The sequence below is a fragment of the Opisthorchis viverrini genome (genome assembly GCF_000715545.1).
Source record: "Opisthorchis viverrini unplaced genomic scaffold opera_v5_115, whole genome shotgun sequence".
Classification (NCBI taxonomy): domain Eukaryota; kingdom Metazoa; phylum Platyhelminthes; class Trematoda; order Opisthorchiida; family Opisthorchiidae; genus Opisthorchis; species Opisthorchis viverrini.
In genome coordinates, this window is record NW_008751773.1 from 1,028,346 (window position 1) to 1,035,079 (window position 6,734).

Here is a 6,734-nt window from a genome sequence, read left to right on the forward strand (position 1 = left end):
CAGAAAACGAGTATCTATTTATCCAACGAGGGCTTCAATCAAATGACGTGTCCTGTATCAACAGCTGCGCTAACTGGGACATGTACTGCACACGCCAAATCATCGTTTGCCGGAAACAATGACGTTTCCATGCCCCATTCAGAGTGGCGAAAGCAGAGGCGGTTAACCTTTGACCTGGCAGAGGGACACGAAAGCGACTACGAAAGGTCTGGGTGCTGTAGATGTCAATTGCCCTCTAGGATAGGGTTCACGTGACCCCCACCCTGTGTATGGTTGGAGACGCTGATTAATGCAGCTGCTAATCGGTATCAGTGGCGTTCTTGTTGTCATTTTCTACCCAATGTCTAGAGACATAAGCACATCAGAATGATTGTGATACGCTATCACTAAGTCCCTTCCCTATCCACTTCTTTCTTACATAATAAATTATGGTCGTACGACAGCGAAGCATCGGAGCCAAATATTGGTGTGAACTCGATTATGATGATGACATGCTACTGCTCATGTTGATTTAGATTCTAAAGCCAAACAAATAAGTAGGCACATAAGCGACGACGCCAGGATAGATAATATCGTTCGGAGAAGGCCTGGGCTATTGATTGAAGTCAACATGTGACGTACACTGATCTGAATATTTCGCCGATGAACTCATCGCTTACTCAAAACTAACAGTACCAATGCTTCAGTTAACAATCATTAATCTATATTGTGGCAAAAATGTCTAAAGGAACTATGTGGTAGCTCAAGCCATCGTCCGGAGTGTAATCATCACCTAGGAATTTTAGGCGTCAGACCAATAAGCATTTATAGCCTACACATTTATGCCCTGGGTTAGGCTGCTGGTCTGCGTTAAATGAAACCATGGCATGCACAAAATAACCCTCAAATTGTTTACGTAGCCTTCCACCTGCGTATTGTTTTTACGGTCAATGGAACACTGGAACTGCCTCCATCTTAACTAATCGCGTCAGCTGCGCGTGGATAAGTATCTAACAGGAATGCTGAGCTGCTTCGCAGAAACGTGCACCTGTTTTCTGACGTCAGCCAGTCAGGCTAACACTTAACTTGTGAGTATTAGAGAACTAGCCGCGATTGGCGGACCATGTATAAGTAGTGTTCATATTTTAACTAATGGATAAGCAGACTTGTATAACACCGTCCATTCCAGTAAGGACAGTGAGTAGAACGCGTGTGACAGAGTACAAGGGGCTTCGCTCCGTCCGGAGCTACAAGAGCTCAGGCATCAAAACATCGCAAGAATGTTTCTATTCTGCAAGCTATAATTATTAACGTGGCGAAACCTATCCCATCACTAGTACCGTGCGAAAGATCCCGATGAAAGCATGTTGACAATATCATTAGTCAATGATGATCCAGTTGTCATTTTAGACCTGCTATCTAAATTTTCCCCGAAAGCACACTCGTGGTTCAATGTACCGAAAGCCACCGCCGAAGAATCCCCTACCTGGGGTGTTCTTGGAGCAGGATACCATGGTAAACTTTCGTTCCCATGGAAAATTTGACGGAGATTAGGTCCCCTGTGGCTTCAGTCACTTCTACAGCAAGCGAATCTCCCCTGTTGATGGTCACGTTCCCGACTTGGGAGGAAGACGCCATCTTCCCGGGGTATTCGAAACATGCGCTCTCCCAAGGTCGTTTGCCGGTGTATTCAGTTCGATTCACATGCTTCACCAGCACCTGAGAGAGGGCAAGCCTGTCCATTGAATTAGCTTGACTTAATCATACTGGCGGGTCCTTTTGGTTTCCGGATTAGGTGTCCCGTTTTCCAGTGGGATTTTAGGTGTAATGGGTGAAGCCCTATTGCGCTGAATGCCTTTCTGTTATCGCAGGGCTGCTAAGAGTATCGCACCAAAAGAATCGTCTAGCTGTTACAATGAAATGCCCGTCTTCCAAAGCTGCGGAGGATTGGTATATTATATGGAGTTACATTATTTACTGTTATGGATTTTTCGGAGATAGGGGCGTGGCAGGCGAAACGTTACGTGATAATCGAAAAATTGGGGGGGGGCTTGCCAGAAGACTTCACAAGGAGTCGCCGAACAAATGATTTCTGAGCCTGAAAAAACTTTCAGTGATAATCGCCCGAACTTCACCGACATAAGCTAGTAAGCTAGCCACTTTCAAACAAACCTAACCTATGTTCTCCAACATTAGTTGCCTGGAGCTCACAGCAGTGACTCCGTGTCAGGCAAACCCTACCCATCGTCGTCATCTACAGCATGACATCAGTGTTCACTACCGATGCTTCACTGCCGTAAACCACAATCGCCTAGCTGTTGAGTTCACGCAGTACCTCCTAGTTACACCACAATACCGTATACATTAGCCCAAATGCTCTCACTCAACTGATAATTACCTTAATGACAAGGTCCCCACATTTCGCAAATTACGCCACTACCCTTCCCATTTCCTTTCGCCTTCCGATCGTTGACGTTAAGTGCAACAGTGTTCACGATGCTTCACTGCCGTAAACCACAATCGCCTAGCTGTTGAGTTCACGCAGTACCTCCTAGTTACACCACAATACCGTATACATTAGCCCAAATGCTCTCACTCAACTGATAATTACCTTAATGACAAGGTCCCCACATTTCGCAAATTACGCCACTACCCTTCCCATTTCCTTTCGCCTTCCGATCGTTGACGTTAAGTGCAAATACGGGACAAGCCTCACCAACAATGACAGTCTCGAGCATCACTATATGGATGCACGGCATACACGCCGAGCAGAAACCCAACAATAATGATTTGTACACATCGGCAACCTCAGCTAGTTTCCAGCTACAAGATAAGCCACTAAGAAAACTCACCCCTTCATAAATTCACTTAACATGCCGTCACCCTCCTTAGATTATTATTTTTTATTGGACACAGTTCATTTGATGCCTACTGGAACTCATCAGAAGTTACTGCTTTCATTCCATTCCCCATACACCCCCTCTTCCACAGATCCAAACTTCGCCAGCGGCCGCTGCAAATGCACCATATGGCAGTCATCCATTCATTCTGCATGGTCCCGGGTTCTCACACACGCGGTCCTCCAAATGAATCGAAATCATCCGCGACTCTACATCGGGCTGGCTCTACCTGTGGTAATCCTCTTTTCCAACCCAAATACAGCCACCAAAGGAGAGAGCACACCCTGTTAGGTTTCCCCAACCCAATTTTCCGTTTCAGGGCTGTTTGAAGACCGGAGTATGTGAGTGGAATGAAGGCACAGCGCTGCCATGCCTAGTCTGATGGTACTACAATAACTTTTTTCTTCCGACCCCCAACCTTCACCTATCGCGAGCTTATACTTACTAAGAACAGCTTTTTCACCCAGCCATATCCGAGTCTGTGACGAATTCGTTCTAATCCACTGAACCGACCCGGTTTTCCACTGTAATTTCGGCTTACCCCTACCAACGACTTGATTTACGATGTTCGCTCGCCCTTGTGCACCAACCCTGCCCCCCCAAGCTGACTTCCGTACAACTGCCACCCCAGTGAGTCTACTTGCTTTTAATGAAACGAAACCTGCCATCTTTCTCCACTCCTTCCATCTCCGCCTCCGTTTTACGCCCCTGACTAGTAGCCCATCCAAGGTATTTTCAGCGAAACTATAGATTGTTTGAAATTAACTCCAAAGGGGGCTAGTCTCCTCCATTTGCACCTTCCGGTGAGCGAAATTTTATGGTGAGCGAATGTCAAGGTCACAACCACCACCGATTAGTACTTTTTCCGATTTACGAGAGATAAAGCACTAAATCGCACTTTAAACTTTTCCGACTTTCTTCGGTATCCCTTAGGAACGAAACAACATCTGCAGAATATCCTATGCAAATTCCACCCAGGAATACTGGTCAGTGGCGTTTGCTTACTCCATTCTCCTCAGATTTAACAACGAACTTCGTCACGACACATCTTCCGATGGAGCTCAGCTCCCACTAAGTAGGACTGTTAGACAGTTGCATGAACTATGCAATGGCAATGCGAAAGGCATGTCTTTAGATGATCCACTTCCCCAGATATTATTAACTGGCCTGCGGACAGTGCAGCGTCAGGAGGTGGCTGCGGGTGATATCATTCGTATTAGGTATATTACGCTCCATGGGTGAAATGCGTCACAAAGCGCAAATATAACAGTGGCCAGAGGGGATTCCATTGCCAGTGGTCATGATCACAAAGACCCTTTGCACTAACTTTGGCTACTGATCGTAGCTGCTGGGTCCGCGTCTGTGTGATGCTGACGGACGTCATACTAATAGCCGTGCGGGATGCCGCCTTTCTTTGCTGCCCATAATAAACACCAGGCCAGCATCTATGCGAGCTGGCAAAAATAAGCCGGCAACTATGTATGATAGACTGATCTGATGGCCTGTTATACCCATAACTGTGTTCGAAGTCGCCTAACTCGGCTATTCATCGTACAAGTTAGGTCCTTGTCCACGTGCAGTGTTGATTATGAAACATTGATTATGTGCGGTATCGGAATCCAACCTTACCCGTCACACTTATTCTTCATGCGGTGCCGCTTATCTTTGATACTGATGATCAACACCAGGCCGGGTTTATGCAAACCGATGAAGACGAGGTCTCAACTATGCACATAGACGTATTCTAACAGCGAACGACGACGACCGCCATACTCAAAACTGTACGCAATGTTGCCTACCTTGGCTACTGTTTGCAACTGCTAGTGTAGCGCCAATATGCGTCGCTGCTTGTTAGGCCTCAGCTATGCATGGTATCGTAATCTAACGGCCGACGACAGCCTGTCATATCCACAACGGTACGTGCTGTTGCTTACGTTTGTCTCCAAACGAACCAAAATAACTCAAATCCTATATCGACCTCGTTCTACCTTTTTCTCTTAGTCAGCCCGAAAAGAACATCGCTGCTCAAAGAACCGTACATCCCAGCCCACGACGCGTATGAGCCATTTGCTGTGCTGAGGGACTTTCCGGACGGCGTGCTCCAGGCTATCGGCGTGATGCACGCGACTCTTCAAACGCCCGTTGGCTTTCTCCAGTCGGTTATTGGTCAATTTTACAAAATGTATCAACTCATGCTGCACATGAATGTCCCTTTTTCGACTGGGCAGTGAAACAGGAGACAAACTGGGCGTCGGTTCTCCACAGGATCTGTAGATCCTGACGAAACGTCGTGATTGATGTTCGATGCTGAGCCAATTACTTAGGTCCGTTGTCAAAGGGGACTGAATGTGGTTAGAAATTGTCTGAGAAAGTTACAGTAACGCAATGAATCGTGCGTGCTTCCGGACGGCTTGCGTGTGTGAAAATAGCCCAACACAAAGATGAACACAGCTTTGGCAAGCCGCATCTGCGAAGTCTCGTCCATGACGAACGTTTTAATTGAATAGTCCTCCCATCATATCCTTGGACAAGGAGACCAACTTACGCGAAGTCGCAAACTGCTTTCAACGAAGGCAAACATCACGAGTCGACCGATGCCCATTCCATCCGTCACAAGGAATTTATATAGCTTGTACCTTAACACTGAACGTCAGGGCTCTGAAACTATTTACCAAATCCGGCGGGGTCCCGTGACTAGCATCAACATTTACTAAGTTGGGGAAGCGTCGAAATGTGCGATCCGCTGCATTCAGGAAGGGCAGTGGTGGCCAACACTGCGACTCTCTGATTCGACCAACAGTACGCGACCACGCTCTGGAGGCTGAGCTATGATGGATCGCGTCATCTAGGAAACCAAATAAAAGGTAACCACTACCGTACTTGGCAATGTTGGTCGGCATTTGACGCGATAATTATTCACACCCGTGACAGTATGTGCCTTTCCAACGGCGGGACACCACGCTTCAAAATGGTACCATACGGTTATTGGGGAGATTATCAAAAATAAGCTCGCTCCGTGGAAGGTTGCGCTCCATGCGGTAGGGAGAAGCCATCAAATAATCATGGTACCGGCAAACATGTAATCTCGACGGACAACCAGTGCAGTGTACGCTACCGGGTGCACATAAATAGCGAAAAACTTGTGAGTTTTGACGAATTTCACGGGCTTGAATTGGTCTGCAGCGGCTCTACTACAAGGTTAGAACGCGTTTTTATATAAAATTGGCGAACTGGTGCTCTTTTTGTAGTTACTGCGGACGAAAACTGCGAAATTATTGGCCACGTACGCGCCCACAGCGACTTGAAATGCATTGAAGCAAAAAAACATAGACGAGCTAACTTTTCCACAGAAAAATCACCCACCGCATTCACGGAAAAAAGGTGCTCAACCTTTGCAGTCATTAAAAATATGAATCCCGCACCCACGATTGGCCTGGAGTAATTTAAGCCACCTTCAACAAAATAGCAGTTGTGTGGGGATATCTTAAAGACCCGAATAAGTACCATCAAACTCTAAAAACCTGCGCTGGATTTCCCCTCCTTCGAATCACGGTTTCAGAGAAATTTTGAGTGCTTTTATAGGACGCGGCCACTTATGGGTATCCAGTATTCGCACAATGGAATTGAAATTCCGAGAGTTATGACTTGTCCCTGAATCCGTGAATCCCTGATGGACTGAAGGCCAGAAGCTAGACGCACAATGTATTTGTCTGCAAAACCCCTGCACTGCTATGGCTCGGAAGTGACTTTCGTTGAGAAATTTGTGGGTGTATCGTTTTCATCCTTCACGGCATTTGAGAAAACCTTAAATGAATAACTGAAGGATAACTTTGTGATATTTGTGCGTTCATCCAG